The sequence below is a fragment of the Sciurus vulgaris genome, assembly GCF_902686455.1.
Source record: "Sciurus vulgaris genome assembly, chromosome: 4".
In the NCBI taxonomy this organism is placed as follows: Eukaryota; Metazoa; Chordata; class Mammalia; order Rodentia; family Sciuridae; genus Sciurus; species Sciurus vulgaris.
The window spans coordinates 91033288-91058594 of NC_136464.1; the positions used below are offsets into that span (position 1 = coordinate 91033288).

A 25307-nucleotide genomic window follows, 5' to 3' on the forward strand; every position below is an offset into this window, starting at 1 on the left:
CAGAAATAAATATATCAGCTGTCCAACTGATATATTGTATTAGCTTCTTGGAAAATGTATGATTTTAGGAGCTAAGCTTAGAAGTTAGCAAAAACTAGGAAAATAAGGTTAGATGTGAATGTGAAAAGGAAGAGCAGAAACTACAACTTAAATTTCTTTGTGTTTGCCTTGTGCTTATTCATCACATCCTTCAAAGTACAAATGATCATAACCTATTTACAAATAAAGAAACCAAGGTTCTAACTATTAGACAACTTTCTCTAGATCACAGAGTAAGTAAGCATCAGAAGCATTAAACTTACTTCTTTATAAACCCCTAAAGCTATGCTTTTACTACCATGAAATTTGTCATCAAACTAAGTATTAGCAGTCATTGTCCATTACAGTTTAATGGAAAATTGAGAAAAAAAAAAGTATCAAAAATGCAAGTAGCTTTTAGAAAACTGAAGTGAAAAAGGCTGGCAGCCAACTTGAATAACCACCAACCTTCTATACTCCTAGGTAATTAGGTAAAAATAAACTAATTTTCCTAATACCATCTTTTCATATATGCATCTTTTATAAAAAGAAAACTCTCAGAACAAATATTTCCTCAAATGAAAATATAAAATCAAACAAGTTTGTATTAGGAACACAAAATAAATAGAAACGTGAACTCAATGCCAGAAGCTGTGAGCCCAGTCAAGCTGATATTGAAAGGATTGATTATATTATTCTATATGCCTCTGGGTAACAGGGCAAGGTAGAATGTTACTGGGCTTAAAAAGAAGAGTGGAAATAATATGCTCCAGATTGAGCCATGGAATCAAAATACTATTTTGGATAGCATTTTCAAAGAAGGTATTATAAAAGTGAAGAGCTTGACAGGGCTGTTGTACATTCACGGTAGATGCTTACCTGAGGTATACAAGGTCCTAGGTTTCATTCCTAGTGCTGTGAAAAATCAAACAATAACAAAACTTAGCATTTGCTGGTAAATGAATGGAAGTGGAGAACATCATGCAAAGTGAAATAAACCAGACTCAGCATCAAGGGTCAATGTTCTCTCTAATAATGAGAAGCAAGAGCAAAATAAGAAGCGGGGAGAAAAGGGAGAGATTCCATGAAAATAGAAGGGACAGTAATGACAGAGAAAATGGAAATGAGGAGAGAAAAGGGATGGGAAAAGGGAGGGAATGCAGAATGAAATTGACCAAGTTAAAATATAAATTGAATATATGAATTCCACCCGTATGTAAGGAACAAATAAAAGAATATATAACTGAAAGAAGGAAGACCATTAGAGTAAAGGAAAGGAAACAGAAGGGGAGAAGGAGAGGGAATGAAGTGCTTGCAATAGAAATGGAACGAATTCTACCCTATGAATGTTAGCTTGTGTCAAAATGAACCCCAGTATTACATATAACTATGATGTACTAATACAACATTAAAAAATACTGAAGCACTTAAAAAATGAAGTCCTTAATAAGCTAGACATCCTTAGAAGGGTATTGATATTACTGTAACAATAATACTTCATTATTTTCCATAAAATTATAAACCTAGTAATAAGTTCTCTGCCACTTTATTCCAAAGTGGATTGCTCAAAATCAGCCAACCAATAAGTCATTTAATAATTGATTTATTCTACAATTATGTGTTTGCACTAATTTGTATTTGGAATATTATGCTGGGAAATAAAGATAGAGGGGCAGCCTCACAGACTAGTTTGCTGTGTGTTTTAGTGAAGCTCAGTCTATTAAGACCCAGAATTTAATAAATTATGCAAAAATATTGTCTCTAATTGTGGCAAGGATTAATCAGGAGAGCTACAGGTTTAGGTGCTAAACTATGGCGCTTAACAGTTTGGCATAAGCCATACTGACTGTACACTTCACCACTCTAGGAGCAGGATGATCTTCAGTTTCATCCATTTACCACAAAATGCTATAATCTGGTTCTTTATGACTGAGTAAAACCACATTTTCTTTCCATTCATCTGCCCTTGGGCACCTGGGCTGATTCCATAACTTGGCTATTCTGAATTGTGCTGCTATAAACAGTGATGTGTCTGTATCTCTATAGTATGTTGATTTTAGTTCTTTTGGAAAAATACCGAGGTATGGAATAGCCAGGTTCTATAGTATCTCCATTACAAGTCTTTTGAAGAATCTCCATCCTGCTTTTGAAAGAGGTTGTAATAATTTGTAGTCCCGCCAGCAATGTATGAGTGAAACTTTTCCCACATCCTTACCACATTTATTATTTATTTTCTTGATAACTGACATTCTGACTGAAGTGAAATGAAATTTCAGAGTAGTTTTGATTTACATTTCCCTGATGGTTAGAAATGTTGAACATTTTTTTCTTTTATTAACCATTCTTTTTTTTTTTTTTTTTTTTTTGAGAAATATCTGATTACCTCTTTTGCCCATTTACATTATTTTGGGTCTTGTTTTTGTTTATTTTATTTTATTTTTTGGTGTTAAATCTTTCAGTTACTTACATATTCTGGATATTACTCTCCTGTTGGATGAGTAGTTGACAAAGATATTTCTCTCATTCTGTAGGATTTCTCTTTATGCTTTCAATTATTTGCTGTCCAGAGGTTTTTTAATATGATGTTATCCCTCTTATTGAAACTGATTTTATTTCTTAAGCTTTAGAGGTCTTGTTGAGATAGTTAGTGTCTGTACCAATGTACTGCAAGGTTGGGAGTATAATTTCTTCTAGCCATTGCCAAGTTTCTAGTCTAATTCTTTTGTCTTTGGATTCACTTTGAATTTTGTGTGGGATGAAACAGATCTAGTTTCATTCTCCACATATGGATATACAATTTCCCCAGAACCATTTGTTAAAATGCTGTATTATTATCTGTAATATATGTTTTTAGCACTTTTATTGAGTTTTATAACTATGTTGGTTTGTCTCTGTGTCTTGTATTATATTCCATTGGTATTCATGTTTGTTTTGATGGCATATCTCAATACTTTTGTTACCATAGCTCTATGGTTTATTTTGAGATCAGGTATTGTGATACCTCCAGCATCACTTTACTTGCTCGAAATGCTTTGACTATTCTGAGATTTCATTGTTTCAAATGAATTTTGTACTGTTTTTTCTAGTTCTGTTAAAGTATCATTGGTATTTTGATGGGGATTGCATTGAATCTTTATGTTGTTTTGTTAGTATAACCATTTTGACAATATTATATCTGCTCATCCAAGAACATAGGAAATTTTTGCATCTTATGAGTTCTTCAATTCCATAGTTTTCATTGTGGAGGTTATTCACATTCTTTGTTAGATAAATTTCCAACTATTTTTTTTTTTTTTTTTTTTTAGTTTATTGTGAAGGGAATAGTTTTCCTGATTGCTTTCTCAGCAGAATCACTGTTGGAGTATAGGAAAATGATTGATTTATGTATCTTGATCTTGTATCCTGCTACTTTGCTGAATTTCTTTATCATCTCTAGAAGTCTCCTGGTGGAAATTTTTGGGTCTCCTAGATATATATATATATATATATATATATATATATATATATATATATATGGTCATGTCAGCAGCAGAAATAATTTGACTTCTTTTTTCTATTTGTATCCCTTTAATTTTCATCTCTTGCCTCATTACTCTGACTAGAATTTCAAAAACTTTGTTGAACAGAAATGGTGAGAGTGGACATCCTTGCCTTCTTCCCAATTTAGAGGCAAAGCTTTTAGTTTTTCTCTATTTAGTATAATATGGTCTTGGGTATCATTTTGCCTTTACAATGTTGATGTAAACTCATTTTAGCCCTTGTTTATTCAGCATTTTTAACATGAATGGATGATTTTTATTGCTTCTATTGAGATGAGTATGTGATTCTTGTCCTTGATACTACTTATGTGTTGCATTAATTCATTTGATATGTTGTACCATCCTTGCATCCCTGGAATGAGACCCAAGTGATCATGACGTACTATCTTCTTATTGTGTTTCTTAAAGTGGTTTTCCAATATTTTATTAAGAATTTTTTCCCCATAGGTTTAATGGTTGCACTGAATCTATGCATTATCAGATCACATAACCTTTATACAGTATAATCTCTCCCTTTAAATCCTCACTTCCTAATTCTTCGAAGCAGTCATACAGTTCAATCTTGCCACCAGTCTCTAGTCATCTTGGTTTTTTGAAGCTTGTTGTCTGGCAGATTCTTCAAGAAATGCTCATGAGAACACTGGTAACTGAATTGCTTTTATCTCTTTCCTGCACATTTAAAGGTGTTTTTATGAGAATAAAATCTTTTTCTTTTCTTGAATATTTTAAATCAATCACTCAGTTTTCTTTTGGGGTAAAGTTCAATAATTCAATCTATTTTATAATTCATCTACTTTTTGAATCTAGATTCCAAAAGAAGTTTTTTCTTAAATTTTAGTGTTTTTACAATAACATCTATTTCTTAGTTTTGGTTATTTTGAGTTTAGATTTTTAGGCATATGGTGGGCATTTTCAATTTGTGGTTTCAAATCTCTTTTAAGTTAGGAACGTGTTCTTACATTCTTTAAGATTTATTTTAGTGCTTATAGACTTTGGTTTTCTTCCTTAGGTATTCCTATTATCTGTATGTTAGGTCTTCTGAGCCATTCTTCAATATTTTTTCCTTGCAGCAAATCACTGTCATCTATTTATTGATTTGGTTTTGATATTTAATTTCTCTCCATGTTTTTGTCTCTCATGTTTTAAATAATTGTTTCTTACTCTGTCTCCATTTCTAAAATAATTTTTTGAAAATTTCTAATTGTTTCTTGAGTGTTATCTCAGTCAATTTAATTTTGATTTACTTTACTTTTCATATTGCATGACTTAATGACAATAATTCATTTGGAATTTTGCATAAATTCAAGGATACTGGCCTGTAGTTTTCTTTCTTTGATGTGTCTCTGTAGTTCTGGTATCAAGGTTATACTGGTTTCTTAAAATGAAGTTGGGAAAGTTCCCTCCATTTCTATTTCAAGGAATAATTTGAGGATGATTGGCATTAGTTCTTCTTTAAAACTTTGGTAGACTTAGCCAAAAAAAAAAAAAAAAATACAGGTGGTCCTAGGATTTTCTTCATTTGGAACCTTTAATTGGTTTATCCATCCCATTGCTTAATATTGGTCTGTTTAGGTTTTCTATATATTCATGGTTTAATTTGGGCAGGTCATATGTGTTTAGAAACTTGCCAGTATCTTCTAGATTTTTCAGTTCATTGAATCATTGAAGTGTAAATTTTCAAAATATTTTTTAATCATTGCATTTCAGAAGTGTCTGTGGTGACATCTTACTTTTCATCCTTAATTTTGTTGATGTGGGTCTCTCTCTCTCTCTCTCTCTCTCTCTCTCTCTCTCTCTCTCTCTCCCTCCCTCCCTTCCTCCCTCCCTCCCTCCCTCCTTCTCTGGGTTAGTTTGGCTAACTGAGATTAATATTCTTTGTCCTTTAAAAAAGCCAAATATTTGTTGCATTGATTCATTTTATTATTTTTAATTTCATTTCATAAAAATATCTGATGTTCATTATTTTGCTTTATCCCCACTGATTTTAGAAGTATTTTCTTCTTATGTTATCCCACAAGGCCTAGAAAAATTGGATTATATACTTGGGGTCTTTCTATTATTTTAATATACATAGTCAATTACATAAATTTTCTTCTTAGAACTGTCTTCACACTGTCCCAAAGATTTTGATATGTTGTATCTCTCTCCTTTGTTTCTAATTTTTTTATTTCTCCTCTGACTTCTATGATTCTCATTCAAAGCTACAATATATGATTTCTAGGTGTTAAAATGTTGTTTTATCTTTATATTATTGATTTCAAATTTTATTCCATTATAACCTGATAGGTTGTAAGGAATTATCTTGTTTCTTTGTATTTGCAAAGAGTTTCTTTGTATCCTAAAATGACCTATTGTAGAAAGTTTCATGTGCTACTGAGAAGAAAGTAAATTCAGTTGTTGAGTGACGTATTCTATACTTTGTCAGGTCCATTTGATTAATAGTGTTTGTAGTTCTGAAGATTCTTAGTTTATATCTATACGACCTATCACTTAGTGATAAATATGTGAAATCACCAAGTATGATTGTATTGTGAACTATTTGATTTTATATTGAGTAGGATTTATGTACATATGTACATCAATATCTGGGGCATAAATGTTACAATTATTATACATTCTTCTTAGGTGATTCCCTTAACCAGCATGATTCCTTTAACCAGTATGATTTTCTTTGTCTTCTAAATAATTTTGGCTTGAAACCTACTTTGTTTGGTATGAGCATAGCTACTCCTGCTTACTTTTGGTCTCCTTTTCCATAGTATATCTTTTTCCATTCTTTCACCTTTAGCCTAGGGATTTTGTTGCCTGTGAGGCGAGACTCTTAACACATAGTTGGGTTTTATTTTTTAAATTCCTTCTTCCAATCTGACTTTTTATTGAAGAGTTTAGACCATCTGCATTCTGTGTTATTGCAGAGAGAAGGTATTTTATTTCCTATAACTGACACAATTTCTAATAATTAAGACTTGATTCTCCTTTTACTAACTAGTATGTTTCATTCCTCTGATGGCCTTCGTTTTTATTTTTTCATTTCTTCTGCATGCAGTATTTCATTGAGTATATTTTGTAGTACAGGCTTAGTGGTTATAAATTCTTTTAGTTTCTGCTTACCATGGATGATTTTTGTTTTATGTTTAACTCTGAAGAATAGTTTTGTTGAATATAGTAACTTTGGTTCACACCCATTTTCTTTCAGGGCTTGATATATATATATATATATATTTCCTTTAAATGTGACCCTCTCTTTTTCTCCTGCAACTTTTAAAGTTCTATCCTTTTTCTATAATCAGGTATTTTTGTTATAATATTTCTTGGATTGGATATTTTTTGATCTTGCTCATTTGGAATTCTAAATGCATATTATATTTGTATTTCCATCACGTTTATAAAGCTTGCATTTTTTTTCATATTATTTAATTGAAAAGATTGTGCATTCTTTTCATTTCTGTTGTGGTGTCTTCAATGCCAACAACACTTATATTTGCTTTCTTAATGTTATCTCAGATTTCTTGAATATTCTGGTCATGGTATCTTAATATCTTTTCTTTATTTTTTACTTTATTTTCAAGATTATAAGCCTGGCCTGATGCATGCCAGTAACCACAGTAGTTTGGGAGGCTGAGGCAGGAGGATTGTGAGTTCAAAGCTAGCCTTAGCAATTTAGTGAGGCCCTAATCAACTCAGCAAGACCCTGTGTCTAAAATACAAAAAAAGGCTGGGGATGGGGCTCAGTGGTTAAGTGCCCCAGGGTTCAGTCCCCAGTACACCACCACCCCCAAAATAAGATTATAAACTTTGTCTTCAAATCTTGAGGATCTGTTTTCTATGTGATCTAATTTATTTGTGATGTTTTCAACTCCATTTAAAATATAACTTGGAGTTTTGCCCTTCTTGGATTTCTTTTTGGTCACTTTTCAGAATCTCTCTCATTGAAATGATCTTATACTTCCTGCATTTTTTCTCTTAGGATGTAAGAAATGGACTTTTTTAGTTCCTTGAATACTTTAACTGAATTATAGATGTAAAAAGTCATTTTTCTTATATTTTCTCCACTGTGTTGTCAATGGGAACAGTTTTTGATGTTATGTTAACTGATGTGGTTTTATCCCCTTGCTTTTCCACAATATTTTTATGTCTACTCATCTGTTCGAATGATTATCAACCTGTAGGCAAGAAAGATTGAGTGAGCTTTCTCTTATGTGTCCCAAGCTGGGTGAATATCAAAGTGTTGCTTCATCTCACTCAACGTGCATCCTCTACTTTCCTCAGTATCAGCACACTTGAAGAGAAGATACTAAATTCTATTACCTGCAACCACTTCAAAACAAAGTCATGTAATAATAAATCTTGGCAGGAGGGACTTTAACATGTTCTCCAAGTTCTTCTAATCTAGATATAAACTATAGCAATGTTCTAGAAAAGGTTAAGAAATTAGTAAAATATAGTAAAATCACTATTATATCATACAGGATCTGAAAATGGGAGAAGAGAAAAAATAAAAAGAAAAAAGAATAGTACAAACCAAAGTAAAGAAGAAAACAAAACAAAACAGAGGGATGGTAACTGGGATTTGAGGAAGGAGCAGGTAAAGCAAAGGGGAAAAGAGGAAATAAGAGGAATAACTATAATCCTATGCTGAGAAATCAAAGATTCCAGTTATTGCTTGAAGACATTAGAAGAAATACAATCAAATGGGCAGAGGGCACAGTATCAAATGACAAGGGAACATCTACCAATACAATACAAAAAGTGATATCTATAATACCTTATTTGACATTAGGACTACTGATGATAGTCCATGATGAAGTAGAGAGATTTCTCATTTAATCTTCCTAATTTAGATTTTATCAGGTTTGCAATCTTTAGTAAAAGCTCACTACTCTCTGGTTTTACTTCTTTGTTTTCCCGGATATGGAGGTAGTGATCACCTCTGATATGATTCAGAGAGACCTCTTTGCTCTTTGGTATGTCTGGGTGCTTACTATCTTTCTGTTGGGTCAGAGAAGATTATCCCTAATTGTTACTTAGCAGTCAAGTTATTCCCTTTTAGGAGGCATAGACCTGTGTGCCCTCCTGAAGGAATGCTGTGAGTATCCAGGGCCATCAAATCTACTGTGAATTCCCATATGCATATTTTGGAGTATGTGTAATGTGGTAGTCTAAAGGTATTGTTGTCTATTTGATGTGGCACTGGATGACTCAGAGCTTCTGCTCCCTCTATCCACAGGTTACAGGTCTGCAGGTTTGTATCTGTCACACAAGTTGGTGTTGGTTCCTGTTAGGTGCTCTTCTGTAAGCCCCTTTGTGGGGTATACCACCATTGTGTCCCTGGGTTTCTCTGATGTCTGCTTGGAGTTATCCTTAGGAATTGTTTTCTATTAGATTTTTGCATCTGAATGAGAGTTAACTGGAAATTCTGGATCTGCTAGAGGAGCTGAAGCACAGGATCTCCTCCCTTGTTGCCCTGCTTTTCTCAGTCAGTTCTTATTTGTCACCCAGGGACCGCAGTCTGAATGCTTGGAGGTAACTCGCTGTTTTTGTTGAGTACAGAGACATAGTGTGCAGAGCTCAGGGGTGTCATGCTGACTGCTGTGGGATACTGTCCTCCCCCTCCCCTCTAAAGGGGCTTGTTGGCTGTCTGCAAGTGTGGAACCTCTAAATGCAGGTTCTCTGGGTGGTCTGTGGCAAAGAAACCTCTATCCTGGCTGGTGTCAATCACTGGAGTACCATTCCCATGAGTGAGATACAGTGTCAGCATCTGAGCTCCTACTGCCAGTGGTTGTGAATCATGGCTGCCCACTTCCCTCTGCTGAGACTTCTGAAGAGTGAGGCTATCTAAGTACTTGGTTGCTATCTAGAACTGTGGGGACTGTGGGTGCAAGTTCTACTGTGGGTAGTCTGTAGCACAGAAACTTCCACCCTGCTGCAATAGCTCACTTTGGTTTTACCTGTCACCTTGATGGGTAGGATACCATTTGACCCATTTTTGACTAAACTTCTGCAGAGACTGAGGAGCATTGGGTTGAAGTTAGCACTCCCCAGGAGTGATTAGTTCTCAGGTCAATTCCAACCCATTCTGCTTGTCCTTAATTGATGGGAGGTAAACTTCCACTAGCAATTCCTCTACAAGATTTTTCTATAGGGATTACTGAAATAACACATTTCAAGAGCATTTTCTAATTTTACTTGTTACTATTTGAAGATGGAAAAAACTGTTTATTTAATTTCTTCTAGGAAGGCTGGCCAACTGTGGATGCTACAAAATGTTTGTCCTGCCTGGCACAGTTTTTAGCCCAGAATTTGGGCTAAACTTCTTCTCAGTTTTTGCTGGCCCTGTCCCATTTTAACTTTTTCTGTTTTTCTTTCCAACTGTTGTTATGGAACTAAACCTATGTGCTTTTCTGCTTCTGTTTTATTTTCTTTGTTACCCTCCCCCAAGACCCTACCCTCGTCAACATTGTTACTTGAGATTTTTTTTTTTATTAGACTGTATAAGATTTTTATAGGAAAGTAATATGGACATCAGAAACTCATTAATTTTACTTCCAAATGCATAGTAGTTAGTTTTATCAGTCTTAGTATGTTAGATAGTTCCTTAGTTCATATTCACTAATATTGTGTACGGTGAGGAAATCTCTCCCTATCTTCAGTTTCTGGCATAGCACCAGGGTTTAACTTCTTGTACTATCCCAGTAATTACAGATGATAATCAAGTGTCTCAAAATTCCCTCAAGAAGTTCTTGGAAGAATTTGAAGAATCTTTATGTTTTCCTATATGTTAACTAAAGAAAAGTTCCCATGAGCTGCTTCTTTGTGACTCTTAGCTTTTGGTTTCATTTATCTGCAATAATAAGCAGACAATCGTGTGTTAATATGTAACTCTGCTTGCTTTGGATGAATGATTTCATGTACCTATTTGCTTACTGTGAAAACAGTAAATGTGAAAATCTATGTAAATATGGACACCATATTTCAGATGCAGAGCTGCTACTGCTATTTTGCATTTTCTCCAAAGGATACTACTTAATCATTACTTCCTTTTAGTCTACATTTTTGAAAACTACCTTACTTCTTGCCAGGTCATTTGTGTTTGCCTCAGACCCAGTCCCAAGTTGTCTACTGCTCCATTGTGGTGATCCCTGGATCTATTTCTAGATGATATACTTTGAGGGGCAATCTGTTATGAGATCAGTATATGCATATAGACTGCTAATTGTTTGCCTACTAAAGAGGCATAATTACAGTGTAAAGAATTAGAAAGGGCTTGCAAATCAAAAGCCAATTGAAGAATATAGAACATGAGGTAAGAAGGGATGATATGATTCTCACTTATCGGCTGAGAGAATTCAATAGGTTTAATCATAACCCAAACTGGTTCCAAGAGATCAGAATTCTGGGTGAACTTCTTATGAAGTCAGCTGTTCTTGCAAATCATTATTTTCTTTCAGGTGCTCAGTCTTATTGTTGTAAACAGAAGAAACAGACATTACTTTTTTTTTGGGGGGGGGGTACTAAAGACTGAACCCAGAGATGTTTTTCCACTGAGGTATGCCGCCAGCTCATTTTATTCTTTTATTTTGAGACAGGGTCTCACTAAGTTGCTTAGAGTCTCGCTGCATTGCTGAGGCTGGCCTTAAACTTGCCATCCTCCTGTCTCAGCCTCTCAAGTAACTGGTACTACAGTCATGCATCACTACCTGCTGCGAACAGGGCTTATTTACCATCTGTTCCTTACATGAAAGTATGAGGTACTATATCTTAGCTAATATTAAAATAATCATAGAACTGGGATGAGAATTCTATTCTCTAATTCAAAGAATCTCTTATGCATCCCTTGCTCAAGACAATTTCAGGGGTCTGAATTCATAGCAAAGCATAATTGGACCTAATATAACACCTTAGCAGCTACATGGGAAGATGGAGAAAAGATGAAAATTACCAAATCTGAAAATATCTTCTTCTTTCCTCCAAGATAGGAGCAGTCATAAGACATTGAGTTAAGAAGAATGAAAATTCCAAAAAAATACTATGGCACAAGTATAAATTTTACATATGATGTGTTAATGAGTTCTTACCCTACCATCAGATCCCATTACCTTTGTTCTCCAGACAGACTGACATAATGAGGTGGGCTAAATGGAGTTTGACAGAGAAAACTGAAGTGAAGACAACATAAGATGTATAATGCACAAATTTAGTAAGACATAAACAAAAAACCTGATCTGTACAGTCATAGGAGTTTTTGGAATTTTCTATGTTGTGAGAAAAATATTGGAGATCCAGTGACAGGGGATCTTAACCTGTAAGACCTGTGATGAGGAAAGAAATAGACAATACAATAAAAAACATTTTGTATATACAGAAGAATATAAATGTTTATAGTTGTATGAAAAATTGATTTTATAGTCAAAAAATATAGGACTGGAGGAGTAAAAATGAGTGAGACTTTTCATGAACATAAATATTATTTCATAAATTTTTTTTGTTAACGTAACAGTTTTTTTATCTTTAAAATTTCTCATGATTACTGATTATAAATACTCTGATACATATTTGCTTGTAGTTTTTGTTTCATGTAAAAGAGGGCCACTAAAATTCAGGATCAGGTTACACAAAGCACTGCAACATTCTTCCTAAGATCCTAGAACCACATGGAAATATACAGAGAATTGCTCCAAAAGTACTAGTTATTGAGAAGAGAGCAGTGTGAGGATTTAGTGACTAAATGCTAGGTAAGGAATGACAGAAAAATAGCATCCTCACCCTATTGTAATGAGTAAGGCATCATGGATTTAGGCAGTGAAAATATAGAAAATAACATACATACATAATTCTCATCTCTTAATGAATATTTTAATGTTAATGAATGAGACAAAAACACCTTCATAAACTTTGTGCTTAGAGGTTAACAGATACCAGGACCTTGGAGAAATAAGGAGCTAACTTGCATGAGACAAAGAGAAAGAACAAGTTACGTCGTTACCTTTGTTCCTGATCCTGAGAGGGAGCAGAAAATGGAGAGGAACTATAAGAAAAGGAATGAATACACAGGAGAAATGAGAGGAAGGACAAATAAAGACACACTGGATTAGATGAGAAATGACCATGAAATTCTCCAATAATTTGGAGACTGAGTATTATTTTAACATTGACAGATTATTCTGTTCTGGTTTTTGGAATATTATCAACTGTTCCATCTTTCACCTATCCACCCCAATTCTGAAATCCCAAACATGAAATATCAGTGAATTCTAATGTACTCAAGGCATTATAAAAATCTTTCCCCCCCATTTGAATAAAAATCTTGCCAAATATTATATACAGACAAGAGATAATCCAACAAGGAAATGGGAAATTGAGAAGATGAAGAGGACATGAGGATATAAAAGCTGAGACCTGGCAGAAATTTTGGAGCAAGATAAAGATTTCTGCAGGACACTCTTTGATACTTTTTCCAGATCTTAATAGGAAGAGAACAGGCTAAGTTTGCTCCATACTTCAGTCTGCCATGGTATCTTCCTGGCTAAAGGGCATATGGAACCAACCTAGATGCCGTTCAACAGATGAATGAATAAAACTTTCCTCTTACAGTGGTGTATTAGTGAGACTTTTCCACTGCTGTGACCAAAACAACTTACGAGAACAAATTTAAAGAAAAGTTTATTTGGGGACTCATGGTTTCAGGTCTCAGTCTAGATGGCTGACTCCATTCCTCAGGGCCTGGAATGAGGCAAAACATCATGGCAGAAGAGTGTGGTGGAGGAGAGCAGCTGGGAACATGATGACAGGAAGCAAAGAGATAGGAAGCTCAGCTCACCAAATATAAACCACAAAGGTGTGCTCTCAGTGACCTACCTCCTCCAGACAGACTCTACTTGCCTATAGTTACCACAGAATTAACCCCTATCAGAGGATCAATGCACTGATTGGGGTAAGGCTCATAAGCCAATCATTTTACTTCTTAGCCTGCTTTCATCGTCTCACACAAGCTTTTGGGGGACACCTCACATTTAAAATATAACAGGTAGTTATGAAAATTAAGTGAAATAGAATGCAGCTGTTTCACTAAAGTAACAAACACAGGTAACAAAATATAATTTTTCTGCTCTGTTCTCCCCGCTCTAGAGAATGGTGGGAATGAAAGTCAAAGGACATTATACATGCATCTCTAAAGTATATCCCCCCTGCATTTCCTTAGTATTATGCAACTCTATCATGCATGGAAATACAAAATATTGCAAATTTCAAGGAGAAGTTCTGTCTAAAGAACCAAAATATTAATTACATCATCCAATTAATATTACTATTAATATTCTGGGTGAATTGGAGAGAACCTGTGTTATTGTGCTGAACTATAAACTCTGCAACCTCTATAAGACTACTAAGAACTGTAGTGAAGCATTCTATTGCTGTAGTCCATAAAGATTTGTTTTTTTCCATATGAAGAAAAGGTAGATGTTGTCGATATCTATGGTGTAATTCAACAGTTAGTTGAATTTTAATGAAACATTTCAAATTTGTCCATTTCAACTGAATTTATGTAAAACTACATAACATTTTATGAAAATTGTTACCTATAAAAGATTTGGACATTAGGGGGCACAGGGGCACACACCTTTAATCTCAGTGGTTTGGGAGGTTGTCAGAAGGATTGTGAGTTCAAAGCCAGTCTCAGCAATTTATCCAGGCCCTAAGCAACTCAGTGAGACTGTCTCTAAATAAAATACATAAGAGGGCTGGGGATGTGGCTCAGTAATTAAATGTCCTTAAGTTCAGTCCCTGGTACCAAAATAAAAATATTTGGACATTAATAAATAATAATAGCCACTTTTTAAGCATAGGTTAAAGATGTAGTAATGTGTAAAAAAATGGTAAAAATTGTTTAAAAATCTGAAACTACATTATTTTACACATCTGAGAAAACATTTAGAAAGTGAAGACAGTCCCTTTTTTGCAAGTTCCCTAACATACACATTTTGGTGATGATTTAGTTTAATAAAACCCGTCCCCAAGAACAAGTTTAAAATTTCAGTTACCATGATATATTAACTATGAATAAATGGAAAAAGTACAAACTTAACTGCTGTAGCCCTTTAGTCCGAATTCACTATGTAATTAGCTGATTCACATCATGACAAATGATCAACTGCGTCACTGTTTTCAGAGTCTGTTGGTGATTGATCAGTGTGCATCTGTTATTTATTATCCACACTGACAGTAAAGTGTGTGTTGCCTCCTTGTCTACTGGGGTTAAGCTTGTTGATATTTAACAATGAAAAGAGGGAATTGGTAAAGGTGGAAGTACAGTGAGAAAGGAAAAGTGAAAGTGATGAAAGTGAAATATGAATAAAATATAAATTGGAATTATAAAAGGAATAGCTGTTTAGGGGAATGCTGACATATCTCATGTTCCAGAGACTATATAGGCAGTCAGAAGAACTTAGTAAATGCCAACTTGTTAAGGTAAATGTGGAAAGCATTTATAATGTAAAAGATGTCCCAGAGAAAGTGATAAAAAGGTAAGAGATAAAAGACTAAATTATTTTATGACACTGGTAGTATAAGAAGTTAAATATTAGAAGGTGATCCAGTCTTAAGAGGATGACAGTTTACCAAGGCAGAGAAGATACTTGCACTTTAAGATTAATAACAGGGAGCCAAGTGATATTCAAAGAACTCAAAGTTCATCAATAAATAGTACCAATGTGTTCAATTATAATGTACAAAATATTAGTTTTACTCTTTAATTTTCTTATACATTTGAACCTATTTTACTATTTCTACAAAAAGTAAAGATCATGGATCAGAACGTTTCTCATTGGTTAATATGATGCCCTTGTGTGATTTCAGGTTGCACAGGCATTTTATAGCCCCATGCTATTGGGCAAAGTGAGGACTGCTTGTAATTAAGACATTAAAAAGTATAAAATGAAACGTGTACTTTGGTTTCACATTTTAGATAAAAGATGAGTGACTCAGGGAAATTTCTTTTTCTTCCAAAGGGCATGAATATACACTTGCATATTTTCACATTGTTTCATCTCTGTAGGATTATCCAATGGTGCAGTAGAGGCAGGAATTTCCCCGCCCCCCCCCCCCCCGTGTTTCCAGAAGAGAAATTTAATTTACATATTTTTAGGTACATCAATAAGAAAAAGGTGGCCATTGAAAAAAAGTTAGAAGGACAATTTTCTCCCGGTATCTAGCTGGCCCAGGATTGCAAAATAAAAAGATCCACGTTCCTTATTCTCTATACAAAATGGGTTTTTAAAAAAGTGAAAGATCGGGCTGGGGAGATAGCTCAGCTGGTAGAGTGCTTGCCTCGCAAGCACAAGGCCCTGAGTTCGATCCCCAGTACCGAGGGGAGGGGGGAAAAAGTGAAAGATCTAGGGAACTATACATAGAAAGCAACAGTGAAAGGGGGGAGGGAAGGAGGGATGGGGGAGGAGAGTCCCATCCCCCTCTACCATCCAGCCCTGGAGCCCCTGAGGCTCTGGGGGCCTTGACATGGCAGGAGGCAGCTGTCAGCTCTGAGCTCTTCCCCAGTTACGAATGCCCCTCTGGGGGTAGCCAACAAGATTTCTGTGGCATTGTGGGCTCAATGGGGGCTCCCAGGCCCAAGTGGGCCCACAGAGGGAGCGTGGCTTCCCCTGAGCAAGCACTGTGGCATGATGTGATCTTTTAACTTGGGAACTGGGAGGCTGGGGCAGATCCCGGGTCTCACGAGGTGCATGTGTGCGTGTATGTTTGCATGTGCCTGTGTGAGAGGACACATGGGGACAAGAGGGGACCAGAACAGAAGTCTTTGGGGTCTCTGCAAATGACCATGGATAGCAGACATAGCCCTGTTGGCTGCTAGCCACGGGGTAATGCTGTCCTCCCCTGTGACCAGATCAGCTGCCACCAGGGACTGGCTGCTACCCCTGCTGGACCAGGTGGGTGTGGACTGGAGGAAGACACCCTTGTGGCCCCAGAGTCCTCTGGCTGGGGGAGGGTGGCTAGCTGGCTCCAGGCACCCATTTGTAGTGTGCCCAGGCCCCCGAGGGGCACCGGTTTGAGGTTTTTGGCTTGCTCCTTTGGAAACGGAGAAAAAGGAAGAGAGGGAGGAGGACATAGAGGAGAAACAAGAGACAGAGGTGGACAAGAGGAAATCTGGAATGCTTTGGTGTTAGGGTGCCTCTGCTGCTGCTGTCTGTGCCAGCGGGGCTTGGGGCTCCTCAGGTGCAGGATCTGCTTGGAGAAATTCATCTCCAGGATGTGCCGCTGTAAGCGTCATACCCACTCTTCCTGGATGGAAAGGGGGCCCTGGAATTCCACTTCTCAGAACCTGCTCTTGAGGGTGTAGATGTTGCCAACAAACTTGACGAGTGATGTTTGAGGAGGTCAGGGCACCAAGGAGGGGACTGGCCGCACCCGGGGTGGAGGCTGCTCTACCTCTTCCAGCTTCTGAAGCAAGTCATTGGCCTCCTCGCTTCCCCGGACCCCAGAGGAATCTGGGGAGCGGGCTTGCTGGCGCTCAAATTTGTTGTATTCTGCCGCTGATGTTCCTCAGACTTCATAGTGCCTGGCGAGCTGGCTGCCAGAGGCCGCTCACCGCTGTCAGCTGCCCGGCCAGCCTCGAGCCCTGGCTCCCCACCAGCACTGCAGTCAACCAAGGCCAGGCCCCCAAGTGCCAGCCCCAGGGGTGGTCGCTTGTCATTGTCACGGCCATGGCCAGCACTGCAGGTCTTCTTGGTGAAGGGGCGGCCGCCCTGGATGGAACTGTGGTAGTCACCCATCTTCTGGGGCTGATGCTTGATCCACTCGCTCAGTGTCTAGATGGGCGAGCTGTTGGCACACCACTCTGTCACACCAAACTGCCGCAGGTGTGCCCGTGCGTGGCTGGCCAGGGATTTGCAATTTTCAAAGTAAATGTCACAGAGCTTGCAGCAGGCCTCGGTGGAGGAGTGGGAGGCCTTCTTGTGGAGGGTCTTTGCCTTGAAGGGCAGTTCAGTCTGGATGTAGGTCTTGGCCTTGACCTCTGCGGTGAGGAGACGTCCTCCTGCAGGGGCCACTTGGCTGCCACTGAGCCCAGGTAGCCGGTAGCTGAGGGTTTGGCCCCAGTGATGGGTATCAGGCTGAGCTCCCGGGAACCTGGGCTGGCCCAGCTCCTGGTTTGCCTGGCCGGCCAGCCAGGGGCGAAAGTGGTAGTGGGGACTGTACAGGCCCAGGGGCTACTGTGGAAGACCCATCTCAGCCAAGGCAGGAGCCAGGTCTCCGGCTGGCTGCTCCTTGATGAGGCACCGCTTCTCAGGATCTCCCAGATTGTGTTGATGGGTGAGCCGTTGACAGACTACTCAGTCATGCCCATCTGCCCCAGGTGGGAGTGTGCTTGGCTCCACAGGCCCTTGTGATTCTCAAAGAACTCACAGCCAAACTCACAGCAGATATCATTCACCGGCTCTCCCGGGATGACAGGTTCAAGGATGTCATGTCTTCCCGCTGCACCCCCCAGGGACCCTCAGGTGGGTGCGGTTCCCCATGAAGGGCCCCTGGCAGCATCTCCCGCTTGATCTCCACCCGCATTTGTTCAGACTTTAGCTTCTTAGTCAGGGAGGTTGCAGTCAGGCCTGGGAACATCTTCTGGGCCCTGGGAGGAGGAGAGGCAGTTGGTGAGTGGTCCAGGGGGCTGCCTGGTGGTGGTGGCAGCAGGCCAGAGGTGAGATGTGAAGGTCCCAGGGGTTGCGGGCTTCTAGTGAGCTGCCAGGGTCTCCAGTGCCCACCACCTTTGCTAGGGCTTTTGGGCTGGGCCCTGGAGGGTGGAGGGTCCACCTGGCCGAGACTGGGTCCGTCTTTTCAGGATCTCCCTCAGCGTGTTGATGGGCGAGCCACTGACCTACCACTCAGTCATGCCCATATGCCGCAGGTGGGAACGTGCGTGGCTGGACAGGCCCTTGTGGTTCTTGAAGAACTCACAGCGGATGTCTGGAATTGGCTCTGGGCCGGAGGAGAGGTTGAGAGGAGATGGCTCCATATCAGAGGCCCAGAAAATGCCGGTGGCTGAGGCGGCCGAGAGGTTCTACTTCCCCAAGGACTGGCCGTACTCGCGCCTTCAGCTTGGCCTTCTTGGCGGGCGGTGGGCGGGGAGCAAGGAGAGGGCCGCAGACGAGGGAAAAGGCCGCCCCAGCTGGGCCAGGGCTCCGCGCCCGTGTGGGAGGCAGATCTGGACGCTGTCCCTCCTGCTGAGCCTGTGGAGCACTTCGATGGGGGTCCCTTGGCGTCCGGGTCGCTGACTCCCAGGTGGCGCAGGTGGGCACAGGCGTGGCTGGACAGACCCTTGTGGGTCTCAAACCAGGCACCACAGAGCTGGCAGTCCAGCTCTCTGCCCCCATCACTATGTAAAGTGAGATTCAGGGGCCCCTCATCCTCAGACCTTGGGGAGGCTGGCCAGGGGCTCAGGGACAGCTGGGGGCTCTTGTCCTCATTATTCTTGGGGGTATGGGAGCCAGTCAGGGCCAGCGGCGCCTTCTTGAGGAGCAGAGAGCTGGGTGGGTGGGCCAGGCTCTTGGTTGAGAAGCCAGGAGGAGACTTGATGGCGTTGTTGACAGCAGGGGTGTCCAGGGGTTTGGCCAAGGTAAGCAGACCTGGCCGGGTAGCCCCAGAGACCAATTCTTTAGGCCAGTTGGACTTCTTAGCTAGGCCTGGCGGCAGCCCGAGAAAAACATCGGGCAGGCCCTTCTGCTTCATCAGCTCCTAGAGGAGGTCGATGGGGCCACGACTGCCCTCTGATTCCAGCCACCCCCAGCTGCTGAAGGTGGGAACGTGCGTGGCTGGACAGGCCTTTATGGGTCTCAAAGCAGGCGCTGCAGACTTCACAGCTGGCTCTGGGCCTTGAGGTCCAGCAGCTCCTGTTTGCTGCCATGAGGAACCTCCCGGCCACTTTGCTGCTCAGTCGACTCGCCACCTGCTCCAAGGCCCCAGGGACAGGCAGGCTTTTCTTAGGAAGCAGGGGGCCCCCAAGTCCATGGCCACCATTGTGTGTTCCTCAGAACCCAAGCCCGGCAGGGGCGCGGGACAGAGACCAGGCTCCAGTTCGGCCTTGGGCCGGTCCTGGGGCGGCGGCAGCGGCGGCTGCGGCGGCGGCGGCAGCAGGATCACGGGGCCGGGCTAGTGGGGTGGGAGCGTGGGGGCGCCCCCTCGCGCGGTCCCCCGCTTTGCTCTGGGCTTTTGTCACTCGGCCCTGGGCGGTGGAGGCTGCCATCTTGGCTCCCACGCACTGTAATTTTTCATTATCTAAATTATATAGCTTAGAAATACAGTAGTGAACGAGCCTGTATCTGTCAATTTGGTAATTTCTGTTTTAAGGTTTCTCACATCTAGAGCTCAACCTTTTAGCACCATACCTGTCCCTGAGTGAAGTTGAGTATCTAAGGAACTAAAAACTCACAAATAGGGCTGACTAATTCTAAGTTTCAAAACCTTTCATAGAACCTACTTGATCTGAAGTATTTCCTTCTCTTTAGTCCAAGTCCGTGGATTCAAGTTTTTCTTGGATGTTAGGAAAACTACTGAAATGAGTCACTTTCTCGTGGAAGTCTGGTAGGTTTCTTTGAAGTGTCTGGTACATGTGTGGGGATAGCAGTTTCCCTACACCCTCCTTTTCACAATTTTTCATCATGCTTTTCTGGATTTACCCCGATACCTGGATCTCAAAGTTCACTGAACCATTTTAACCATTTTTTAAAGGCATGTCAAAACAGGGAAAGAAGAGTTAAAGTTCACATGATTTTTTGATGGTATAATTTTTAAAATATTTGCATCTCATACCCTAAGGAACTCAAAAATAATCTGATATACTGAGCTTTTATGTTTTGAGTAGAGAGACCCAGGCAAGTCAGTTTGATGACTATTTACATGACCTATATTAAGTCAAAAAAGTAGCTAAGTGACACAATAATCAAATTTAAATGATTTAACACAAAAAAACTTTTTGTAAAATTGAATTTGGTGTTCTTGAGGATTGAGAGGACTTGGAATGGAGTTCTGCCCCATGTAGTCAATAAGGTTCCAATGTCTATCACTCTTGAGGGCCCTGTTGCCAGTCCTCTGTTGCCAGATGATGAACCAAGAAAAGGAAGAAGGCATACCTATTCCTCATTGCCTTGACCGGTAACCCACCTCACTTCCACTCATATTCTGTTAGTGAAAATGCATCATATAAACATCCTACATGTAAGGGGTGAGATTCAATCTATTGGTATACCCAGAAAAGAGTGGGGGTATGGATTTTGGTGAACATTCACTTCTTTATATGGCCCTTTTTATATACAGACCACAGAAAAAGCAAACAGACCCAGGGTCAGCCACACCATTTGGGTAGTCAAGTGTAAAATGAAAATTAAGGACTCCTTGTTAACAGCAGGAAAATAGATAGGAATCCCTTTATTGTAAGGGGTTCATTATACATTTTTATATTACAAATTAAAAAAATAAACATTTTTCTTTTTTCACCCACTCTATCTTGAATACCACATGTTTCTTAATTTTTTATTTGCTATTTCATGTCTTCCTCTTTGAGGCACTGAGATACTTTTAGGGTTTATATATAACCTCATAGACACGCAGAGTTCTGGTCCAGGTATCAGTTGCATGCAGGACTCGATGACTGATGGTGCCCTGTCCTACAACTGCTGAACCAATGTGCCTTGATGGCCATTGGTGGAGAGGTCAATGTCCCTTCCACTCACCCTGTCACCCCAACTGCTGGCAGATAAGTGACCCTCAAAGGACTGCATCCAAGGACATGTTTGGTACCTGGATCTGGGGTGGGCTGGATTTCTACTTCCATGGAATCCCTCACCAACAGCTGTGGGGCTGCCCAACTTATGTGGATACAGTGTCATCCTGAGGCACTGTGGAATGTGCCTGCCCAACCTGGAGTCTCCTCATGACTTTGAGTTCCTTGCTAGGGGTGAATGAATAAAGTGGAATTCAACCTTCTAAAAAAAAAAAACCAGAACCCAATCTCTATTTCAGAGGAGTTATAGCAATCCTGGGGCAGAGGAGGAAAGAGTGAGGCTAGGAAAACACAGACTCCAGGGAGTGTCAGTGGTTGAGAATCTGTGCTGGGGAGACAAGGAGTTAGTAAGAAATGGTCTTATCCCTAAGTCATGATTGCAAGACAGTGTTCTATTGTCCCACTGGATTTACCTACAAACTACAAATTTGTTGACAAAAATCATTGATAGTTTCAAGACAACTGCAGAGTATTTATTTTCTAAATGAGGTCCCTGTTCATCTCCACCAGTAATATACCCATGAAACCTGCCATGAACAGACCACACTTTTTTTTTTCCATCCCTCAAATATGGCTCCCTCAAATATGCTGTCTGTTGTACCACAGAGGCTCGTGCAAAGGGGGGTTGAAGGGCACAGTGTCAATAAGCACACAGACACCGGGAGTCAGGTAAGAGCAGGCTAAGGTGAGAAGCTGCCGACTTGTTTATTGTGGAAACAGCACACTCTTATTTGGTTCCTGTCCAATCAGATGACTGCACCATCTTTAAGCCAGTCACACAGGGGTTTTGTAATTTGCCCCAATTAGACCTTTAGTATATTTTTGTCTTACATTCCGTTTCTTGAGAAGGAAGTTCCATAAGTTTAATTCATTACTCAATATTGCCCAACAATTGTCATTGGAAAGGTAGACTTAAGGTGCCCCCATTTTGTCCCCTTCATCACCTTATTGTGTCTGTGTGGAGGAGGTAGGTCTGCAAGACTTTTAACATGGTTGTCCTTTCAAAATCAATTTGTGAACATTTTGCCCAAGGTTTTTATAGGGTAATTTCTTCTTTCTGAAATTATATTGTTTCCAAAACTTTGGTAGAATAAGGAATTATTTCTAAGTTATTTCTTATAAGAGGTCTTCCATGATCACTCCAGATGAAAGGGCTCTCCCTTCCTTTAATTAGGTGATTTCCTGCAAGTGATAGCATACATGTAAAAAATCACCTTTGGGAATTTTCAAAACTATCTTTTATTAACCCTCATTCTGTACACTGAAAAATATCATAACAGGCATATGTAGTTTGAAAATTTGATTTTTCTGAAACATTGTCCCTATCTCCACTGTAGTCTGGACTTTAATGACTGGCCTTTATGCAGACACCTTTTTTAAAATCAATTATGGGCTAGTTTTCTATTACATTTGTGCACGTGACAATGTAGCACATATTGTGTCTTCAATAATTGTGATTTGAGTGAGTGAATTTAGATTAACATAAATTTTGCTACATAGAACCTCAAAAGGAAGTACACATATAAGAACTTAACCACAACTGGTCATGTCAAAATTCCTTTGTTTTAGTGTGACTGTATATCCATGGCATTAAAGAGAAGGGGAGTGGGAAGGGGAGGGAGAGAAGGAGAGCTTGCCTCACCAAGACAAAATATAAATCCCAAAGTCATGTCCCCAATGACCCACCTCCTCCAGCCACACCCTATCTGCTTGCAGTTACCACTCAGTTCATCCCTATCAGGAATTCACTAGGTTGGCTCTCAAAACCCAATCATTTCATCTCTGAACCTTCTTTCACTGTCTCACATGAGCTTTGGGGGGACTCCACAATTCTAAACCAAGATAGATTGTTATATACACTGAACATTTTTGATAGATTGAATGACAATGTCATAATTCGAATCTTTACATTGGTATTTCTATTGTCACGTGTCCTCCTAGCTACCAAATTATCAGAAAAGTATGGTCAGAAGAGAATTTGGGGAGACAAAGGTATTTCTCTAAGTCTCATAGTTACATAGCAACCCAAGGATTTATCCATTTAATGATCACTCCCTGTGGGAAGAGGCAGAAAAAGATTTCATTGTGAAAATTAAAAGCTAGAACAAAATTCTAAGGAAAGAAATTCATATTGAGTTCCAAAGTTTAGGTTTCTTCTCAAAAGCAACCCTTTCTAGCTCCAGGATTTTTTTCAAACCAACTGGCTGACAGTGACCAATAAACAAAATAAAGTCCATTTGGACCAAACTAGTCAGACACACTAGTGAAAGCACCCAGAAAACCACTCCAGATGTGGGAATTTATACAAGAGACTTTAATAAGTAGACGAATAGAGTGTCTACCCTTAAGGGTGAGAGAGAGAAAGAGTGAGAGAGTGAGAGAGAAAATAGAGCAAATAGCAGGGGAATTACCTTTAAATAGTGAAAGCCCACGGGCTAATTGGACCAATGACACAAGAAAGTTAACAATCTAGATTACAAAATGGTGTATCGGGAGTGGGGCAGAATCAGGGGAGAAATAGCTGCAGCTCTATTCCTTACAACTAGTATGCAATTATCTTAATTTAAGAAACTGGGCCTTCATTTTATTCAATTATGGTGCTTGGAATAGTGACACCTTGATTAGAGAGAAGTCAAATCATAAGCATGTCCAGCTGTATAAAATTTGAAAACAAAACAAAAACTTAGAAAAAAAAAAGTAAAATAATGATCTTAACAGCCCAAATGACATGTAGGTACTGAAGTGTCATTGAAGATTCGAGAAGGGTATTGATCAGATTCAATTCAATTTCTTCAACCTAAATGAGTTTCCTGCTTGCCTGTTACTGTATCACATGCAATTAGCACAATAAATTTTATACCATCTGAAATTTTGTTTAAGATGGTGAAATGGAAAGGACAGGTTATATGCTAGGCAGAATAATCTTCCAAGCTGTCCATGCCCAAATTCCCAGAAATGACAAATTAATGGAATGAAGGTAGAAGATGGAATTAAATGTACTGGTGAATTCATCATGAATTGTCCAGATAGGCCCAAAATAATTTTTAGCATCCTTGAGCAGGTGGTTCTTTACATGTCTTCAAAAAGGAAACCAAAGAGGAGCATCAGAGAATAAGAATGTGATTTACTGGTTTCAATAATTGGAGAAGATCATGAGTCAAGAAGAGGGCAAGGAAAGAGCCTCCCCTAGAGTCTGTAAAGTGGGATGCAAACCTTGATTTTTGTCCAATGAGACACATTTCCAACTTCTGACCTCCAGAACTGCTGATAATCCATTTGGTTAATGAAAAATTCAGTTTGAGATTTGATTAGCACCCACATCTGAGAGAGAGAGAGAGAGAGAGAGAGAGAGAGAGAGAGAGAGAGAGAGAGAGAGAGAGAGAGAGAGAGATTGAGAGAGAGAAGCAACCATCATTTGAGGTTGATTGTTGTGTCATTTATTATTGTTTGTACTGAGATCCTCTCCTCTCCCTTTTCCTGCTCCAGTCAATGGGGCAAGGCGAGTGATTGGGCAGGCTTAATTTCTCTGGTTCTTTTGTCAACTGCTTTACATTAGATTCGGCCAGTGGGGTAGGAGTTTGCTAGTTTGGTCAGAAAGGCAGAAGGAAGGGAGATGACAGGGTATCTCTGCCTCCCTCTCCTTTCATCAATCTCTAGAGGTGTGATGGGTATTTGTGCCTCAGATACAAATCTAGGAATATTTCTGGCAGCTTAAAAAATGTGTCTGTGGTCCCATTCTGTGCTGATGGTCCTGGCTCTAGCCCTATTAGATGGCTCTTTACCTCCATAAACATTATCTTCCATTGTCTTTCAGTTTTTTCAGCAGTTGCCTATCATTGAGGAACTGCAATCTGATCTGGTAGTCTCAGGGCTTTCTCATCACCTGTTTAACCCAGTCTATTGGTTTAATTCACTATATATGAATACCTGGGGAGCTTCTGTTTTCCTCACTTATATATAAGCTCCCCAGAAGT

At 39.6% G+C, this 25307-nt stretch overlaps 1 long non-coding RNA gene and 1 pseudogene across 2 annotated transcripts in view; one reads left to right on the plus strand and one right to left on the minus strand.

Moving 5' to 3' along the window:
- Nucleotides 1-25307, plus strand: part of LOC306660608 — a 601149-nt gene that overhangs the window by 361590 nt on the left and 214252 nt on the right. The window lies entirely within an intron of this gene.
- Nucleotides 16726-19797, minus strand: LOC306660010 (protein Wiz-like; annotated as a pseudogene). Its single transcript has one exon. The product of its transcript is annotated as a protein Wiz-like (transcript).